The sequence below is a fragment of the Monodelphis domestica genome, chromosome X (assembly GCF_027887165.1).
Source record: "Monodelphis domestica isolate mMonDom1 chromosome X, mMonDom1.pri, whole genome shotgun sequence".
NCBI lineage: Eukaryota > Metazoa > Chordata > Mammalia > Didelphimorphia > Didelphidae > Monodelphis > Monodelphis domestica.
The window spans coordinates 20,603,225-20,625,235 of record NC_077235.1 but is presented as its reverse complement, the minus strand read 5'-3'; the positions used below and the strand labels follow the sequence as shown (position 1 = coordinate 20,625,235).

The window sequence follows — 22,011 nt, the reverse complement described above, 5'->3', positions numbered from 1 at the left end:
ACTAAACCAATGAGTTGTTTGTGGGAGTTTGTGGGAGTGATGGGCCATCCAGATGGCCCAAATGGCAGTGCATCCCATTTTATTTTATTTTTTTAAACCCTTACCTTCAGCCTTGGAGTCAATACTGTGTATTGGTTCTAAGGTAGAAGAGTAGTAAGGTCTAGGCAGTGGGGGTCAAGTGACTTGCCCAGGGTCATACAGCTGGGAAGTGTCTGAGGTCAGATTGGAATCCAGGACCTCCTGACTCTTAACCCACTGAGCCACCCAGGTGCCCCCAGTGCATTCCATTTTAGCAGCACTCTCAGGTCCTGTTTTGGGTTGGGGTGGTGGTGGGGGAGGAAGTATTTGAATATGTCACTTAAAATGATCTGGATAAATTTAGGCTGAATCTGTTCCATTTCCTCCCTCCCCCTTTCCATTTTCTAGAATTCTTGAAACTGTAAAGAGGCATTATTGGGGTCAGAATTGCATTCCTTATATACTACTGACAAAAGATGACTCTTTATTTGGACCTGATTTAAATATTGACACACAATGAATGGGGAGTGGTGGTGCCAAGGGGAATAAACCAATGTTATTCTGCCCAACCAAATTTACTTTGATAAGATCACTAAAAGTCAAATGGGTCTGCTGCAGTTAGATGAGAACAAAATTCAATTAATCTGAAGGGGGAAAGAAAATTACTTCTTTAAATGGATTGTATAGATGGAAGAATTTATTTTTTGGCCCAGGATCTCCACCACAATTCATATCTCCTGAAGGATCTCTTTGGAGCTTTGTAGATAAGGAGGTTGCAGACACACAGTAGTTCACTTTGGATTAGCTATTCATTGATTTGGGGGTTTTGTTTGTTTGTTTATTTGTTTAGGAGAAATTTCCCATCTATGTTTTTCTTATATTTTCAGTCCTGCTTTCAGTTTGATATCTTTGATAAGTCCCAACTTGTTTATTTAATTTAAATGAATTAGAGATGGCAAATGCCACAGGAATTGACGGAGTGGGCAGTTTAAATGTGTTTGGGAATATTAGGAGACATCTTTTGCTCCTCTGGAGAAAAGCTGTTTATTAGAGGGAAAAGAACCTGCTGAACAAAAGCATTTTTTTATAGTAAAAGCCACCCTTTAAATTAGCATACTAAATTTAGACTGCTTAAATCCAGGTGAATAGATGAGCCAAAATAAGCCATTGAGGCATAAAATCATTCATTTTGGATATTGCTGAGACTCCTACAAATATGTTGGAAAGCCCAATATAACGATATAGTTGAGATTTCTACCCATACCTATCTTCTCATAGTGAAAATAGAGGAGAATATTGCAAAACAGTTAAGCTCCTGCCTCCCTCTTGGCAGTTGATAGAGGAAGGTAGAGAGGACTCACCAGGAACTAGGAGAGTCTGTCCACTTTTTTGCAGAGAAACTGAAAAGTGGTCATAACTCACATGCATACCTTGCCCATCTAACCCAAATCTGCTCTCCATTTGCTTTTCAAAAAAAAAAGGCAGTGGCAAAATGAGAAAATTTTCACCAAGAGTTAATGAAGACTGGTACAGGCCAGCCAGTTAACACATGTATACAGAGTCACCTAAAAACAAGTACAATAAATGCCTCAGATTTAAAAAAAATTAAAAAATGCTGGTAGAGTTTTTTTTGTGTGTGGATTTATTAGCCCCTTGATAATATGCTTACATTGGGCTGAAAAAAAAGTCCATAACAATGATTCCACTGCTGTTGACAGCAGTATAGCCAACTGGTAGAGATTCTATGGGAAAGAAATAGCAATGTTTTCTGTTTTTATCAGCAGCAAGGGCAAAGGAGAGCTGGGAGAGCACTTGACCACCCTTCAGCCATACATCTAAAAGCCAGACTGAGAAATGCAGGGCAATTTGATATATGAACACATCCAAGGTTGTGACCTACTATTCCAACTTGAGGAAATGGTGGCTAATTTTTGGTGTCTAGAGTGTTGGTTGCTTCCACTATTAGCTGGTACTCGGTACTCTTTGCCACTTTAACCTTCCTCTCTCCTCCATCTCTCCAGGCATTTGGAAGATAGAGCACATTCTAGTAACCTTTTTCTTCCCTAAGCCAAATGAAAATGGGTACTAAATGTCCAGCTATTAGTGGCCCTGGTTATCTAACCAAATTATCTTCTTTCTGTTCTGAAAAAGTCTGCTTTTTTTCTCATTGCACCTTGAGCTGAGATTGAATTATCAACTGAATTGTTGAACAAACATTCAACACCTCTGGAATGGAAGTGAAAGGTCCTGAGTCAATCTTCCATTTACCTTTCTTATGTCATTTGGAGATAACCAGTTGGCTCTCTTAAAGTATTTGTCCAGTGGTCGCTTAGAAGTTCTTACTATAGGCCCTTCCCTTTCAGAAGAGCTGTTGAACCCCCAGAACACTGGTGTCAAGGGAATCATTTATAGCTTAGCATGATAGAATTGCTCCAATGACATTTGTGTCACTGGAATAGTAAGTATAAGGAAACAATTAAATTAAATAACCTTAAATAATTCATCAAAGTCTTTGGATGGAACCAGTAAGAATCTGGCAATATTTGCCATTCTAGACCAACTTTAATAGAATTTTTAAAAATTTCTTATTTTAAATTTTCTGTTAAAAAATTGAGAATTTTAAAGAATGTGTTAGTTTCCCAATTCTATTACATTGCTATGAAAGTAAAGAGAATATTATAACCTTGTGAATAAAATGTTTGTTCATGATTAATTTTCTCAGGTATACCGAGCAGTCTTAGTTTGAACTTTGTAAGATTAACCCAAAGTCCATCCTAGTGGCTAAACTGGAATTGTGATTTATCCTCCAGTTTCTGTTCATGTGTATTATTCAGGTGGATAATAGTTTCCTTTTTAAAAAACCCTTTCTTTCTTAGAATCAATATTCTCTATTGGTTCCAATGCAGAAGAGCAGTAAGGCTAGCATTGTGGGTTTATTGACTTGCCCAGGGTCACACTTGTTAGTAGGTGTCTGAAGCCAGATTTGAACCCTAGGCCTGGCTTTCAATCCATTGAACTACCTAGCTGCCCCCAATAATAGTTTTGTTTTAAACTTGCTTGTTAGGAGGAAGAAGAGGATAAAATCTTAAAATTTTCAGTGAGAGTTTGGGGTTTGTACCAAACCATGACCTTTTCTCTCCAGAAAGCATGGGTCCTAAAGTAATTAACTATCTGGACAGCCCAAAACCTTTTGAATTTTCTGTTTTTGGCTTAGGGAAATTATCACAAGTTAAATAAGGGACCTGGCAGAAAAGAGAGCAATAAAAATACTCTCCTGCAGAAGTCATGATGGGTTAAAATTCTCCTGATAGAGACAAGAGAGTAAAGAATATAATTTTTTTCAGAAAGAACTTGAGTTGACTTTCATTTTTAAATAAATGTTTGAGATTACACTACCATAAAAGATGAATTCCCTAGTTTAAGGAACCTGGGCAAAGTGGTTAGTCACTAAATATTTGGTGCCTATTAGGGGATCAGCATATTCTACTACATGTAGGGGGGATACTAAGAACTCATAAAATCATAAAATCTTTAACAAGTTCTTAGGGACTATTTGATCACCTAGACCAGTGATAGCAAACCTTTTAGAGGTGTGGGTGATGTCCTCAGGTGCTCATAGAGAGGGGAAAGTGAGTAGTAGCTAGGCTAAGAGTGAACTCTGGCAAACTCTATGCTGGGGTTGACAGGTCATGTACCCTCCGAGAGGGCTCTAAATTCCCCTCTGGCATGCATGCCATAGGTTCTCTACCATGGACTTAGACCAACTGATAGTGCCATCACTAAGTTTGTAGTCAAATTTTAAAAAACCCTTATGTTCCATCTTAGAATCAATACCAAGTGATTGGTTCTGAGACAGAAGAGCCATAAGGACTAGGCAATTGGTGTTAAGTCACTTGCTAGGGTCATACAGCTAGGAAGTATCAGACCAAATCTGAATCCAGGACATCCTGTTTCTAGGCCTGGCTCTCAATCCACTGAGCCACCTAGCTGCCCCATCTGTGGTCAGTTAATGAAAGTAAGGGGTGATGAGAAATAACTTCTATACCTATTGTATTTAACCCATGAGCAAAGTTCAGTTTTATTAGGTGAGCCTTATGCTACAAGGAAGGTGACAGGACAGGATATCACCTCTGTGATGAACATTTCTAGTATTAGAGGGGCTCTTAGACAAGACCCAACAATTGACAAGACTTTTGCCCCCAAACACAGAAAGCTCACAAGACCAGTGGTTTTACTATCCTACTGAACAACAGGCCCATTTGATTTGTGTCATAGCAGGAGAGAAGTATGGGCCTTTAATCCCATCTTTAATGAGATGATATAATAAAAGTATCTATTAATGTTCATAGTACATAATGATGGGAAAAGTATAAAACTTCCTTAACTGTGGAATCTAGGCATGCTTTCTAAATGACTTGCCAAGGGTCAGAAGATGTTTGATTTGACAGTAGAAGAGGGCTTATCACACCTGGAAGTTAAGAAATCACAAAATAAGAGGTATTATGTTTGAGACTGATTAATGAAGGAAGAAGTCTTAGCTTCCTTATGCCCTTTGAGAATATGATTTTAAGGCAAAATCTAATAAGATTTCCCAGAAAAATGTGGTCTAGATGAAGTTATGTGCAAATCATCTTGACTCCTCAACTTCATTAGCAGCCTAAATGGAATATTTGTCTAGACCTACATAGCAAAATCATCTGTGGCAACACTACCCCCAGTGGCTTTCACCCACAAGAATATTACTAATTGTACTTTTTTGAGGATGATGATGAAAACAAGTTTGGAGCTCTGTCAGGTTGTAGGTGACATGATCCCTGCCTAGGCCTATTTGTATCTTGGGTGTGAATATGCACACAGTGCAGTCATTTTCCAGAATGTTGCATTAGAAAAGCATATTATTTATTCCATTCTTCTCATGTTCACCCATACACATTAGAGTGTTTCAGTATTATTTCCATAAACTTGAAATGAGGATATCTCTATAATACTTTTAAGAGTAGCCAAGGGCCATTAATAACATTAGTCATTAGAGCCATGACTACCATGTGGGCTTCTAATGAATCTGGGAGGAGTATGACATTGTCAAAATGAGTTAGACTTCTCCGCTCTGGGGAGGAAGATTTGGCATGGATAGTGACGCCCAGTGTATTCCCATGTTGTGAGATCTCTCTGGTTTGCTAGGACTAGAGAGCTTCATATGCAGGCTCATGTTTGCCCATAGTTGGAAGCCATTGTTCATAAGGATTGCTGACTGGCTCTTCCAGTGGATGAGTTCTGTTAGCTCATTCTATACCCAGCAGTCCTCCTGGTTATGAAAAATGCAGGAATTCCCTTTCCTGAAGATGAGACAGAAAGGGTAACAAAAGGTTATCTTTCCATGATTTTAGAAGATACCTGGTTTTCCGGTGCTTAGAGAACTTTTCAATATAGGAGTTTCTTAAATCCAAGCAGAATTCTAAGGTTCTGGAGTAGAGTTGCCACTGCCCCATTATTCTGTTTCCTCTTGGTAAGTTGACAGCTTCAAACAGAGGAGTTATAAGTTTCTTATAACTCTTATGCCCCTCTATTAAAGGCACAAGGGAATTCCATGGAGGGGCCAGCATATGAAGGAGAAAAGGTAGTGACTTACACACCATTTGTTCTATCAGCAGACAGTTGAGGTTTCAGTTTCTCCTAACTCAGACTATTCTCTTATAATTTTAAGGTAGAGGGATAACCTCCTACTCACCTCACATCTGGAACTTCTATACCCTGGGAGGTTTGTCAGGTTGTAGGTGACATGATCCCAGCCTAGACCTACTTGTATACTGGGTGTGAATAAGTACCCAGTGCAGGCATTTTCCACAACGTTCCATTATAAAAGCAAATTCTTTATTCTCTTCATGTTGACTCATATGCATTACATTGTCTCTGTCTTATTCCCATGAATTCGAAACCAGGATATCTATAATACTTTTAAGAGTTCCCAAGGGCCATTCATTGAATTCATCGTGTGTTACCTCAGCATAAATTTGTGCATATAAGGTACATCCTTTTATTGACAGCTGTCTAAGGCCAGATGAATCTTCATGCTTGGGGAACTTGTTGGGGGTTATGAATGTTTCAGAGCTTCATATCCCATCTTGCGCTTTCCTGAAGCTGCTGGTTAGTGCATTCAAGTGTATAAGAATCTATCTCTGAGCCAATGAGTTTTGGAATCTTGACCTGCATCTCATAGTCTTTTTGTCTATGAAAAATATAGGGAGAACCCTTCCCTGGGGACAAGATCTGGCAATTTGAGAGAGCTTCAACAGCAAGTGAATCTCTCTGGGTTTAGGAGATAGCTGGTGTGTCAGTACTTAGGGGGCCTCTCAATTATAGTAGCTAGTCAGTGTAATACAAGTTTCTCACGGAGACATCCTCACTGGCACATAGAGAATCTGTGAAAGTAAAAATGGTCTGTTAAGTTTCAGGTGGCATGACCAGGTATAAGTCCTCTCTGTTACCTCCAGGCATCATCTAGCAGATGAACTCTCATACCTTCTCATTACACTAAATAGTCCTCTGGTGTTAAGACCGAATGGTCCTACCTCCTGAGGAAGAGACATAATGGCTTAGGATGGGGCAGCTAGGTGACTTGTGTGGCTTGGGGGAGAGAGAAAGAGACTTTAGCGGTTTTGAAGCAACTTTCACAATAGGAAGACAATAAGTGTTTATGTTTAAACAAGAAGTTTATTTAAGTTCCAGAGAGGCGTGATTGAAGTCAAGTTCTTCCCATACACTCTGGGCTTGGGTAGTAATAAGAGTTGATGTTTTCTAGCAGACAAGTTTTATGACAACTTTCCTTGGTTCTAGTACTTTTGCCCTATGTAAAAAATATACTCTTTCTTGGGACAGAACCCATTCCCCACATGTGGCTGGCAAGAAACTTAATCTCCAAGCAGAAGCTAATGTTGTGTACCTTAATGTTATGAAAAGTTCTTTGAAATCCCTTGGGTATTGGTAGTAGAGTGGGAATGGGGAAAGCTAACTAACATTGATTAAACTCCCAACAGGATCTACCTGGACATTTACAAGGGCAGTTCCAGCTAATTGAAACATTAGAGACCCACCAGGAATCGAGCCCCTGATGAAGGTAATTTTTGTTTTTTCACAAGTTTACTCAAGGCTGGCCAGTGTTCATCCACTGCATCATTAAGACTATCTATCAAACCTTAGAATCTGAAGCTTATACCCATTAATTTTGTTCTGAATTATCTTTGGGATTCTCAGAAGTATCCTGGGAACATTCCTCACCTTTTTTCCCATATATTGTTCTTGTGAAAATTCTCTTGCCCTGACCCTCCCTAAGTGTGTCCCTTTCCCTAATAGCATGAGAAATATAAGTCTCTATGTTGTCTCCTGTTTTAAACTTTCTTCTCATCTAGCATGTGTTAAGTCATTCTTTTTTTGCCCCTTCTTTCATCCGTTCATCTTGCTCCTTGGGCAGACTGTCAGAGCTAGGAAAACTATGTGCCAGAGTTCCAGTGATTTTATTTAGATTCCTGTAACAACTAGGATTTCCATCCACTTAGGGGTCAGGATGAGAGACTCTGTGATCTCAGCAACACCCAGATGTTGGTCTGGCTGATGTTCCATGAGGACAGTAAACTTGGGAGTTTCTGAAGATCTGGACCTGATGGGATCTGGGCCCCCACAACCTGGTAGACCGTGATGCTGAGATGATTACTAAAAGTGGACCAGCAACCAAATGAAGTGCTCATGCAATTGAAATTGCCTTGAGGATACAGCCTTGGTAAGAAATTCCTGTGTGAGGTATAATCAGTGGGGGAAGATTATAATTGATAGGGAACACAGTGAATACCCCTTAGCTCCAGGGTTAATGACTTCTCATTGCATGGAGTACATACCTAACCTGGATGTATATTACTTGGTAAAGCTAGGCAGGCCCCTTGAATGGTTTCTCCCAGGAAATCTTTCACAGCCAGGTTCTGTGTGAGTCTGCAGACCCCCATGCTATATAAAAACGTCTTCCTTGTGTTGTAGTTGTGGGATATTTCTTTTAAAATATTGGCTTATATATCAGATTCCCAGTGCCCATTATGTGTTCCAGTAAGAACTTCCAGTTCCAGATCCTGCCTTTGCCCAAGTAATTGGATGGCACAAGCACAGGGTAGTGGAGATACATTGTAAACCCAGTAACCAGATGCTATTTTGACTGATGTACCACAGGGACAATCTCTTTGGGAGTTCCTGAAGATCTGGACCTGACGGAGTTTAGCCCCAACAACCCTGAGAACAGCATCTTTCCAAGGAACTACCCACCCATCATTTTGTTGGAAATTCTGCGTAATGTGTGAGGACTTCATGAGGCTGTGTCCTTGGTAAGAATTGCCACTATGAAGGGTTTGAATTTTGGAGTGAGATTATCATTGTCAGCACAGTGACTTACTCTCACTTCCAAGGGCCTTGATTGCCTATGGCATTAACTATTATTTTTAAGATAGATGTGGAAATCTTCATGGGGCTAAGCAAGGCCGTTGGGGAGTTTCTCAGTTTAAAAGTTTCAGGACCATGTGAGCCAGCAGTCTTGTATGCTACAAACACATCTGCTGACTGTGGAAAGGGAAGACAAATGGTTTCTTTTTCAGTGACTCCTTAAGTGTATATGAATGTGGGATGACTATATTATGGATTACCCTTTGTCCTTTACCCACCAGAGGAGAGAGGGTATGTGTTTAGAAGAGCATGACTTAATGTTCCCCTTGAAACCCTTCTCCCCCAATCATTCCCACTATTGGCCTTCCTTGATAGCTGTTGGTATGGAGGAGCAAAAAAGATTTCAAAGGCTATAGGTGCCACAAGCAGCAGGATAAGAGCAAGCCTTTTCAGTCAGATGAGGTGTTCTTCCTTTTTGTCAAAGACAATTGGCTTATCTTCTCTTTCGGAGAAAGTCTGGGATGGGGGGTGGGGAGATATAGTAGGTCTGAAGGTCCATTTCTCTGGTATTCAGGCCCTTTTGCTAGTCAGTGTAATGCAAGCCTCTCATGCAGACTTCTCCACTGGCTCTTGGGGAGCCTGTGAAAGTAAAAATGACCTATAAAAGCTCAGGTGCCATGACCAGGTACAAGTCCTTTTTGTTATCTCCAGACATGAAGATAGGGCAGGGGAGCATCATCCAGCAAATGAACTCTCACACCTTCTAATCATACTAAATAGTCCTCTGGTGTTAAGACCAAATGGCCCCCCTCACCTGAAGAAGCAGAAGTATGTGGTTTGTGTTGTTATTGTTAAATCACTTTTGTAGTTTCTGACTCTTTAGCTGCCTGTGAGGATTTTTTAGCAAAGATAATGGAACAGTTGGCCATTTCCTCCTTCAGCACATTTTACAGAAGAGAAAACTGTGGCTAACAAGATCAAGTGACTTCTCTAGGATCACACAGCTCATTACAGTCTGAAATTAGATTTGAACTCTGGTTTTTCTGACTCCAGACCTGGCACTCTATCCACTGTAGCACCTCCTTGCCCAGAACTTCGTGTATTCCATATCTCCACACCAAATCAAACAAGTCAAGCAGCTATTCTAGCACCTATCATTTTCTTATCCTGAAGATGTTTTTTTAAAAAATGCTGGATAAGTTACTATCCTACTGTCTATAGTGTTTTTTATTTAGAGGTGATTGGCCTGGTAGTGGCCAAACTGGCCCAGTTTCCTTTATGACCTGAGTTCAAATTTCACCTCTCATATTTAGCACTTAGACCTAAGTCGCATGACCTCCCATGTCTTCTTTCTCCTTTTTTGTGAAAGGAAGAGATTGAAGGTGGCTCCAGGCTGTATTTCTTCTCTATTTTTAGGTCTACCCTCCTGATAGGCTATGATTTTCCTCTCACCATTAGAAATGAGGGTAGCTAAGAGTTTGAATTCTTGAGATCATAGGCTCTTCTACTGAGGGGACTGGCTCAGTGGAAACAGGATGTTGGGCAGCTTGCTTCCCTTAGCTTTTTATTTTACCTTCCAACTTTTGTTTCTGAGGAATTAGTTCATTTTGATAACCTTAGGACTAGAACAAACTTCATTTGTTCTATTTCACCTTACAGGGGTTAAGAAACAAGATAGCTAAGTGTTGTGCAGTTAGGAATACTCCCTGATAGATTTTCTTGGCATTACCAAAGTTTTACTTTGCTTAATAATAGGAGTTCTAATGGGACAAGAAAGTGTCAGAGTGTAAGAGAATAGAAAGTCTTGCAACTCCAGTGGCATCTTGGGTGAGCATATTTACATTTAGTGTGCCTGCTACCATCAATAAGCATAGTGTCTTGATGAAATTGATGTTCTTCATAAAATCGAAAATGAAGGCATAGAACCTATAACAGAGGAAGTAGATGAACTTTGGGGGCATATTTCCACCAGTACTATAAGTTAAAAATTGTTCTTCATCTCATTGACTGCTGGACTTTAAGCCAATCAAAAGCCTCCAGAGGACAGGAAAGCTCAAACCCCCAACAACCCTCCCCCAGAGATTACACCAAGAGATCCTCTGTTAAAGCTCCAAGAGGGGAGACTGATAGAAGTCCCTAAAAAACAAAAAAATGAGAGGAACAAGAGCACAGACAAATACAGGGAGGAAAGAAGGGGTGAATTTGAACAAACAACAGAAACAGAAGAAAGAAACTACAATAGACAGCTACTACTCAGCAAATGGAACAGAGGGGGACAGATCAGCAAACGATAAACCAGAAATCCCAGCGAATTGGATACAGGCTGTGGAAGAACTCAAAACACAACTAAGAGAGGCTGAAGACAATTGGGAAAAAAACTTAAAAATTAAGATAAGTCATCTGGAAACAGAGGCACTTGAACTAAAACAAGAAAATAGTGTCCTGAAAGCCAAAATCATCCAGCTGGAAAATGAGGCAAAGGAGATGAAAGATGAGGCAACGAAGATGAAAGACGAGATAAAGAGGATGAAAGACGATCTTCAAAGAAAATCAGACCAGAAGGAAAAAGACGACCAAAAAGCCAAAGATGAAATCCAATCTTTAAGAACCAGAGTAAAACAACTAGAATCAAGTGACCTCACAAGGCAGCAGGACACTATAAAACAAAACAAAAAGAATGAAAAAATTGAGGAAAATGTGAAGCATCTCATTCACAAAACAGACGATTTAGAAAACCGTTCAAGAAGAGACAATTTAAGAATAATTGGACTACCAGAAGACCACGACAAAAGAAAAAGCCTGGACATAATACTAGAGGAAATTATCCAGGAAAACTGTCCCAAGATCCTAGAACAAGAGGGGAAAGTGGAGATTGAAAGAATCCACAGATCACCCCCTGTATTTAATCCCCAACGGACAACACCAAGAAATGTTATAGCCAAATTCAAAAACAATCAGATGAAAGAACAGGTATTACAGGCTGCCAAGAAGAAGCCATTCAGATACCATGGAAACATGGTGAGGATAACACAGGATCTGTCTGCATCCACACTGAAGGACCGAAAGGCATGGAATACGATATTCCGGAAAGCAAGGGAACTAGGCATATAGCCAAGAATAAAATACCTATCAAAACTGACTATATTCTTACAGGGGAAAGTATGGTCATTTAACACAACAGAAGAGTTCCAAGCATTCATAAATAAAAGACCAGACCTGAACAATTTGAAGTCCAACCACAGAACTCAAGAGAATCATCAAGAGGTAATTAAAAAAGAGGGGAAAAACAACAACAACAACAAAAAGGTTTTTTTAAGAGACTCAATAAGTTAAAATGATATGTATCCCTATAAGAAAAGAGGTCATTGGCAACTCTTAAAAACTGTCGCTATCACCTAAGCAGCTAGAAGAACTACATTCAGAGGGAACAGTGACAAACTGTATAGGATGAAAGGACAAGACATAAATAGCTATATAGATATATGCATGCATAAATACATATACATGTGTATGTATATATATATACATGACTAAAGCTAAAAAAGAAAAGAGGTTATGACTAAAAGAAATGGGAAAAGAAACAAATGGGGGTAAATTTATATGTCACAAAGAAGCCCATGGCGGGAGGGGGGAGAACATCGATACACTGGAAGGGTAAAGAGGTTGGAGATAGGAAATACTCAATTCTTACCTGCTTTGAAACTGACCCAAAGAGGGAAGAACAATCCAATCCATTGGGGAAAAATAGATTTGCGCCCTATAGGGGAGTAGAAGGGTAAAAAACAGACTGGTGGGGAGGGAGAGGGTGGGGGGGGGGAATTTTAAAAAGACTACAGGGGAAAAGAAGGGAGGGAAAAAGAAGGGAGGGGGTAGAAAGGGAAATACAAGGGGGACTGATTTAAAGTAAATCACTGGACTAAAAGGTAGAGCTGAAGAAGAAAGGTTAGAATTAGGGAAGGATATCAAAATGCCAGGGAGTCCACAAGTGACAGTCATAACATTGAACGTGGATGGGATGAACTCACCCATAAAATGTAGACGAATAGAAGAATGGATTAGAATCCAAAACCCTATCATATGTTGTCTCCAAGAAACACACATGAGGCGGGTAGAATCCCACAAGGTCAGAATTAAAGGATGGAGTAAGACCTTCTGGGCCTCAACTGACAGAAAGAAGGCAGGAGTGGTAATCATAATATCTGATAAAGCCAAAGCAAAAATAGACCTGATCAAAAGGGATAGGGAAGACAAAAGAATATCTACCCTTTGATCCAGCCATAGCACTGCTGGGTCTGTATCCCAAAGAGATAATGGACAAAAAGACTTGTACAAAAATATTCATAGCTGCGCTCTTTGTGGTGGCCAAAAATTGGAAAACGAGGGGATGCCCATCAATTGGGGAATGGCTGAACAAATTGTGGTATATGTTGGTGATGGAATATTATTGTGCAAAAAGGAATAATAAAGTAGAGGAATTCCATGGAGACTGGAACGACCTCCAGTAAGTGATGCAGAGCGAGAGGAGCAGAACCAGGAGAACATTGTACACAGAGACAAACACACTGTGCTATAATCAAACGTAATGGACTTCTCCATTAGTGGCGGTGTAATGTCCCTGAACAATCTGCAGGGATCTAGGAGAAAAAACACTATCAAATAAGCAGAGGACAAACTGTGGGAGTAGAAACACCGAGGAAAAGCAACTGCCTGACTACAGCGGTTGAGGGGACATGATAGATGAGAGACTCTAAACGAACACTCTAATGCAAATATTAACAACATGGCAATGGGTTCGAATCAAGAACACATGTGATACCCAGTGGAATCACGTGTCGGCTATGGGGGGTGGGGGGGAGGAAAAGAAAATGATCTTTGTCTTTAATGAATAATGCATGGAAATGATCAAATAAAATACTATAAATTTTTTTTAAAAAATTGCTCTTCAGTCTCTTCTTTGACCTCTAATTTTTCCTTGTTTAAGGAATTACACAGCATTGTTTGTAGGCAGATGTGCAAGGAGAAGGGCAGCAAAAGCAAACCCTAAGAAATAGCCTTGGCAAATTTTTCCTAGTGGGTCATTTATTATAGAACTAGCATCATTAGTCCTATCTGTTCTGCTGATTGCTCTGTCTTCTCCCCTGAGATCTGGTTCTCTGTTCCTTTCTCTAAGAGAACTAATGTACCTGAACAAGCTGAATAGTCCTAATCCTAACATTGCCTTTCTATCTCCTTTCTCCCTGGAATGACTTAATTCTGCTTTCTAAGATTGTTATATAGGCCAGGTTAAGGTTTCCATGAAGATTGCAAGTCACTGTTCTTCTGCATTACAATCACATACTGAGCTTCCCAAAAATGTATAATAAAGCCAATTAGCATGCATGCTGTTTTTTTTTTGTAAACTTGTAAAGTAAACTTGTAAAGTATCCACTGATACTTTACAAGTTACATGATAAATTTGGGCTTTTACATGATGATGATCTCCACAGCCTTAAATGTAGAACACTTAGAGGATAAATTGAGGGTTATAGTTTCTGAGATTGCAACCATTGTGTGTAGAATTCTTGATCTCCCTCCCTGGTAAATACAGGGATGAATCCTGGAACATTTTCCCCTCAAATGGTGAAGCTTTGATCTAATGGGAGCACTCTTATATTTCCCTTCTTGGAGATAGCTCCATTGGCTGCTAAGAAAGACCTTTTTCATTTTTTATTTTTTTTAAATCTTTACCTTCTGTCTTAGAATCAATACTAAAATATAATATAATATATTGGAACCAATATAGTTCCAAGGCAGAAGAGTGGTAAGGGCTAGACAATAGGGGTTAAGTTACTTGTTCAGGGTTACACAGCTAGAAAGTGTCTGAGACCAGATTTTAACCTAGGACCTCCCATCTTTAGGCCTGGCTCTCAATCCAATGAACCACCCAGTTGCCCCCTAGAAAGACTTATTTTAATCAGCATGTTACCCAGGGAAATGTCCTTTCATCACATGCCTTTTAGAGTGTCTCTTTGATTCATGAAAATATCTTCTGGAGACTTGGTTTTTATTGTTCTTTTTCTCCTCACAATAGGTGTAGAATCTCCAGAGTAATCATTTAAAGGATTCTGGTTGATATTTTAATTTGAGGAAATGACTAAGAAATGCTTTCTTTCCTTGCCTAGATTCTCTTCCACTCTCTATCAGCTTAAGGTCAACTATAAAAGGCTGACCCATCAACAAATGAGAATCATTCAGTAGACACACAGTCCCCTCCACCCTAAATGAAAATAAATTCTGACAATGGAGTCAATCTCACCAGCTGTAAATAAGCACAAGTAAGCTTGAGCTTTCAAAATCTGCTTTTCATAGAAGATTGTTGATTTAGAGTCCTTGACAGACGTATTGATGGAGTTTTTGTGTGTGAGAAGATGCTATCATGGTCTCTGTCATGCTTGGTGGGGGTCTTCTTGAGGTGAGTGAATCATATTGTAACTGGGAACTTGATCATCTGACACCAGGTTGCTACATAACTTTCAATGAGGTGTGTTGTGTCTGACTATTTAGAGTGCTTTGTATCCATAGGACCAGGAGCAGACTAGAGGAGAAGGTGGCTCTTTTCTCACCATTCTTTCTAATTGCATAGTGTAGGCTACTTCAGATTGCCCAAAGCTGTTCCATAGCAGCAAAGTACTTTAAATATCCCCATCAGTAATGCTTTTTGAGGAAACCTAACTCCTTAAAACCATTAGTGTAAGATCTTAAAATTGAGAGCACATGTAACCTTCCCTCTGGATCATCTCTGCTTGCTTTGTTGGGGATTTTTCAGCTGCTGAAACTGACTCCATTGTCAGAGTTTATCTTTATTTAGGGTGGAGGGGACTTTAAGTACATACTGAACATTTTTGATAGTTAATTTGATTCTCTTCTTTTTTAATTAGATTAGCAAATACTTCATTTTATTTGTTTGTTTGTTTTTTCAAAATACCAGCTCCTAGTCATATTTATTAGTTCAATAATTCTTTTACTTTCAATTTTCTCCTTTGAATTTTTAGGAAGTGCAATTTAGTTTTTATCTGGGGTTTTTTAATTAGTTCTTTTTTTAGTTCTGTTTTTTTAAGTTGTATGCCCAATTCATTAATTACTCCCTTTCTATTTTGTTAATATAGAAATTTGTGGATATAAATTTTTCCCTGAGTGTTGTTTTAGCATTTTCACATAGATTTTCATATGTTGTCTCCTCATTGTCATTCTCCTCAATGAAATTAGCAATTGTTTCTTTTATTTGTTCTTTGATCCTATAAAAATTAAATTTAATGTCAAGTAATAAAAGTATCATATTTTAAGGGATTGATTAATGGTCATTAGGGTAACAAATTTTCAGTTATCCAATTCACCAGTTTTGAAGAATTAGATTATTTAGTTTCAAATTAATTTTAAATTTTCTTCACCATGATCCTTTACTAAATATAATTTTCATGGCATTATATTCTGAAAAAGTCACATTTATTATTCTGCTTTTCTGCACTTGTGATGTTTTTATACCCCTAGTATCTTATCAGTTTTTGTATATGTACCAGGTGCTCTAAAAAGAAGGTATATTCCTTTTATCCCTATTCAATTTTCTCCAGATACATATTAACTCTTATTTTTATGACATTTCATTTACTTCTCTAACTTTTTATTTATTTTTTTGGTTCAATTTATCTAGTTCTGATAGGGGAAGGTTGAAGTCCCTTGCTGGTATGGTTTTACTCTCTGTGTCCTCCTTAAGTTCCTTTAGTTTCTCCTTTTAAAGAATTTAAAGAAAATCTTGATGCTATACTGTTTGATGCATATATGTTGAGTACTGATATTTCTTCATTATTTATGCTGCCTTTTATTAAGATGTAACTACCTTCTTCATCTCTTTTTTTAAACCCTTACCTCCCATCTTAGAATCAATACTGTGTATTGGTTCCAAGGCAGAAGAATGGTAACAGATAGACAATAGGGAATAAGTGACTTGCCCAGGGTCACACAGCTAGGAAGTGTCTGAGGCCAGATTTGAACCTAGAAGCTCCTGTCTCTAGGTCTAGCTGTCAATCCACTGAGCTACCCAGCTGCCCCCCTTATCTCTTTTAATCAGATCTATTTTTATTTTAGATTTATCTGAGATCATGATTGCTACTTCTGCCCTTTTAGTATCAGTTGCAGCCCAACAGATTCTGCCCTGTCTAAGTCTACCTGCCTTAAATGTGTTTCTTGTAAACAACACATGGTAGATTCTGGTTTTAATCCAATCTCCTATCCACTTTTGTTCTATGGGTGAGTTCATCCCATTTATATTTACAATTATCGTTACCATATGTGTTTTCCCCTCCATTTCAACTTCCTCCTTTATTCCTGATCATTTTCCTCTCTTTCCCTCCCCTCCAGTGTTTTGATTTTAGTCAGCCCCCCCCTTTCCCCTTCCTTGTATTATTCTCCTTACCCCCTCCCCTTCTTAGTTCCCTCTTATTATAGGACTTTTTTGGTTACCCCTCCAACCTCTCCCTCCCATGTATTACTCCCCTCCCCACCACTCCATTTCTTATTTCCCTTCTACTTCTCTATAGGATAAGATAGGATTCTGCAATTCAATGAATCTGACTTCTTCCCTCTCTGGGCCAATTTCAGTGATAGTAATGTTTAAGTATTACCTGTCACCAATGTCTCCTTTCCTTTCATTGTATTGGTCTTCTCCCCACCCTTACCCCTGTGTTTCTTTATATGATATACTTTATTCCATTTTACTTCTATTCTTCCATTTCTCCTAATATTATCCTGTTTTTCACCTCTACTTTGATATATTTTTTGACATATTGTCCTAAACAGCCTAATACCACACCCTGTATATATACTACTTTTAACTACTGTGAGAATAACAATTTTTAAGAGTTACAGATATTAACTTTCCATATAGGAATATAAACCACTTGACCTTATTGAAACCCTTAAATTTTTTCTCTTTCTTATTTGTCTTTTTATGCTTCTCTTGGGTTTTATATTTAGGCCTCAGATTTTCTGTTTAAGCCTGGTCTTTTCTTCAGGAATGCTTAGAGATATTCTATTTTATTAAATGACCATACTTTACCCTGAAAGAATATAGTTTATTTTGCTTGGTAGTTGATTCTTTGTTGTAAACTCAGTTCCCTTGCCTTTCAGAATATCATTCCAAGCGTTCTGGTCTTTCATTGTGAATACTGCCAGATCCTGTGTGATCCTGACTGGGGCTCCATGATATCTGAATTGTTTCTTTCTAGCTGCTTGTAGTATTTTCTCCTTGGCCTGGGATCTCTTGAATTTGGCTGTAATGTTCCTATAAGCTGTCATTTTGGAATTTCACGCAGGAGGTGATCTGTGATTTCTTTCAATGTCTATTTTACCATCTTGTTTAAAAATATCAGGGCAATTTTTTTGGATAATTCCCTATAGTATGATGTCTAGGTTTTTTTTGTCATGACTTTCATATAGTTTAATAATTCTTAAATTGTTTCTCCTGGACTCTTTTCTAGTTCAGTTCTTTTTTCAAAAATTGATTTCATATTGTCTTCTATTTTTTCATTCTTTTGATTTTGTTTTATTGTTTCTTGATTTCTTGTGAAGTCATTAGCTTCTACTTGCCAAGTTCTAATTTTTAAAGACTGAATTTCTTCCATTACTTTTTGATCCTCCTTTTCCAATTTGTCCATTCTTCTTTTCAAGTCATTCTTTTCATCCTTTGACTTTTTGGCCTCATTTTTCAGTTGGTCAATTCTGGCTTTAAGACTTTATTTTCTTATTTTTAAATCATGTGCTTTTGTTCCAGATGACTTACTTCGTTTTTTAAGCTATTGTTTTCCTGTTCCCATTTTTCTTCAACCTTTATTATCAGATTTTTTAATTCCTTTTTGAGCTCCTTCCAGAGCCCAGGTCCAATTCCATGGTGGGGCGTGGTGTTTGAGGTTTTTTTTGAAGTTCTTTGGATCCTGCCTTCCTCTGTTTGTTCTGTTATTTTTTCTTTATCCCCATAGAAGCTTTCAGTAGTTACCATCTTCTTTGTTTACTCTTTCCCCTCCCCCTCCATGGAAAACTAGCCCCTCTGTTTGTTTACTTGACCAGAACATTTGAACTATTTGAGTGGCTCTATCATGGAGGAAATCTTCAGTCTTCTCTCCTCAACTGGTATACTGGATTACACCAGTTGAGCTGTCCTGCTATGTTAATTTGCCCTGAGGGCAAATCTTCACATACCTAGCTGCCCTATAGCCCATGGTCACCCAACCTGATGGCCTCTCCCAAATTCTTCCCTTTCAGCCACTGTCAGAGCCTTGGACCTCCCTTGGTGGATCTCACCTGCTCCGAAAAGGTTGCAGCCCCTGACCAGGAATCCCATAATCAGCCCACGTCTAATCGTAGGTCTCAGATCTGTAGGTGTGGGGTTGGTGTTTGGTCATCCTTGTCTTATTTCCAGTCTTTCCCTTATTCCGTAGAAATTAACTCTCTCTGCCTACCTTTCAAGTTGTGTTTGGTTTTCTGTCTTTTTAAAAGGGCTTTTTACATATTGATGTGGAAGAATACCCTCAGAGCTTTTAGCTTTTGCTGCTCTTAAGCCACCACCTTGATTCTGATTCCCCTTCAATTATTTTAAATGGGCCCCTTTCATTTCTTGTTTTGGCTGGATGTGATAAAATAGCTTCACATCCCTAGAACTGCTCTCCCCAAAGGAACAGTAAGATGTTAATTTATCTTTTCCAGAGGCCTGACTAGTTGACCTTAAGTTTGGAGTAACATCATCAAACAGGTGATCTCTTACCTTTTCCTAGATTTAGTAGCTCAGTGATTATTAAAACAAAACAGTCTCTCTCTCTCTTTCTCTCTCTCTCTCTCTCTCTCTCTCTCTCTCTCTCTCTCTCTCTCTCTCTCTCTCATATTTTGAAATTGAAGGCTAAAGATGGGTCCCCCAATTTCTTCTCTAGGATTGTCTGCAGGAGGAGCCTAACAGTAGTGTGGAGTACCTGGATTCAAAGGAAGAGAATAAATAATAGTATTGGAATTTAACAAAAATCCTGACTCATATACAGGAGTTCTGTGACAACATTGTCGAGTAGATCATCTCTCTCAGTTTCTCCTAGGTTTCGTAGCTCAGTGAGTTTTACGACAAAATTGTCTTTCTGCTCCTGATGGGGCATTGAAAGCTTAAGGTGTGTCCTCTATATTTCTTCTCAAAGATTGTTATCATTGAATTCTTTACAGTTCTCAAGTACCTATACCAAAAGGAACACAATAAATCCTGGAACTTGAATTTTTCTTGAAAAAAGTACTGACTGCCACAGAGAAGTTCTGGGACAACATTATCCAGCAGCTGATGTGTCTTAGTTTATCTTAATTATAGCAGTATTTGTATTGTTAAAACAGGAAAGTCTTCTATATTGAAAAAGGAACCTTAAATGAATTAAAACCTGCCCTCTTGATTTCTCTTCTCTTGTGGGTGTGAGGGAATGCTTGATATTCCTAGTGTTACTCTTAGGTAAGGAACATTAGGAAGAATTGGAGGTTAATTTATTTTTCAAAGAACCTTTGACCTATGGGCATTAATTTGGTGGCATCATCGTGGAAAAGATGGTGCTTCATTATTTCTCCTGGCTTATGAAGTTCTCTGATTATTAAAACCTAACAAGCATTCTCCTCTGTAAGTTATTTTCTGACTTGATTTTGGGCCTCTACCTTTCTTCTCTTGGATGGAAGTTTGGAAGTACTTGAATTTTCTGAAGAAAATTCCAGAAGGAACATATTAGAATAGAGGAGCTTAGTTTTGTTTGATTTCTGGGTTTTTTTTGCAAATTGTCTTCATTTATAGTGAAAAGTTATGGGGCAAGAAACATAATTTAGCAGATACTGTCCCCAAGTTTCAGTAGGATTTAGATTGTTAAAACAGGAACGTCTCCTCTCTTGAGGAAGGAGTCTTCAGTGATTTAAAATGGGCCACCTTCATTTCTTGTCATGGCTGACTGTAAGAAAATAGCTTCCCCTGCCTAAAATTGCTCTCCCCAATGTTCCATACTGAATATTAAGATGTTAATTCATCTTCTCCAGAGGCCTGACCAATGGACCATAGGTTTGGAGAAATGTCATCAAAGAGATAATTTCTCTTACCTTTTCCTAGGTTTAATAGCTAAGTGATTATAAAGCAAAATACTCTCTCTTCCACAGATGGGATACTGAAAGCTAAAGATGAATCCCCTAGGCTAAAGATCAGTCCCCTAGGTTTCTTCTCTAGAATTATCCTCAGTAATAGCCTGATGGTTGTATAGAACCTATCCCAAAAGGAACGCAATAAATTTTGGGACTAGAATTTTTTAAAATCCTAACCCCTATACAGAAATTTTGGGACAATATGATTGAGCAGATCATCTTTCTCTTTCTCCTAGGTTTCGTAGCTCAGTGAATTTTAAGACAAAATCATTTTTCTGCCCCTGATAGGACACTGAAGGCTAAAGATTCATCCTCTAGATTTCTTCCCTCATATTGTTATCAGCAGATACCTGACAGTTCTGCAGCACCTGTCCCTAAAGGAACACAATAAATCATAGAACTTGAGTTTTTCTTCAAAAAAGTCTTGACTCATATACAGAAGTTCTTGGACAACATTTTTCATTTCATGATGTCTCTTAGTTTCTCCTGGGTATAATCCTATTTGGATTGTTAAAAAAGAAAGTCGTCTGCCTTGAAGAAGAAAACTTATCTGAGTTAAAATCTGCTCCTTGGTTTTTCTTCTACTGTGGATCTAGAGAATACTTAGCATTCCTATTGCTACTCTTAGGAAAGAAACATTAGGAAGAATTGGAGTTTACTTTATTTTTCAAAGAGCCCTGACCTATGGGCATTAGTTTGGTGGCATCATCATTGAACAGATGATGGTCCTTAGCATCTTCTGGCTTAGTAAGTTCTCTGATTATTAGAAACAAACAATTTTTCCTTACTGGAAATGTTATTTCCTGGCTTGAGCTTTGGCCTCCACTTTTCTTCTCATGGTTGGGATTTAGTAAATACCTACAATGTTCTGAAGAAACTGTCTCAAAAGGAATATAACAAAAAGACGAAGTCAGTTTTTTTTTCTCCGAATTGTCCTCAGAGGGGAAAGGTTATTTGGGAGATATCACCTAGTATGAATTTGAGTATTAAAACAGGGAAGTCTCCTCTCCTGAGGACCAGGTCTTCAATGATTTAAAAAGGACTCCCTTGATTTCTTGCTTGAATTGGCACTTGGTAAACAGCTTCTTCTTTAGAGTAGTGTTGTGCCCCAAGAATATATGGAATAAAAAAAATGTTATTTTATCTTCTAAAGAGCCTATACTTATGGGTCATCCCTTTTGAACAACATCATGGCATGGAATACATTATACATTATGTCTCTTAACTTCTCTTCAGTTTTTAGTACCTCTCTGATTATCCAAACCTCATTGTCTTTTTCCAAAGGACTAAAAATGGTTCCTCTAAATTTCTTCTCTAAGGTTGTAGTCATTCAGGGCCTTACAGTTCTGAAGTTCTTATCCCAAAATGAACCCAGCTAATTATGAAAGGTTCATTTCTTTTCTA

General features: G+C 38.5%; 1 long non-coding RNA gene across 1 annotated transcript in view; it reads left to right on the top strand.

Annotated features, from left to right (window-relative positions):
• LOC103098279 (uncharacterized) overlaps window positions 1–22,011 on the top strand; it is a 247,163-nt gene that overhangs the window by 132,581 nt on the left and 92,571 nt on the right. Inside the window, exons 2-4 of the long non-coding RNA XR_008914740.1 lie at window positions 7,053–7,132; window positions 7,572–7,792; window positions 8,230–8,381. This is a non-coding gene — a long non-coding RNA (uncharacterized LOC103098279). The remainder of the gene's footprint in view (window positions 1–7,052; window positions 7,133–7,571; window positions 7,793–8,229; window positions 8,382–22,011) is intronic.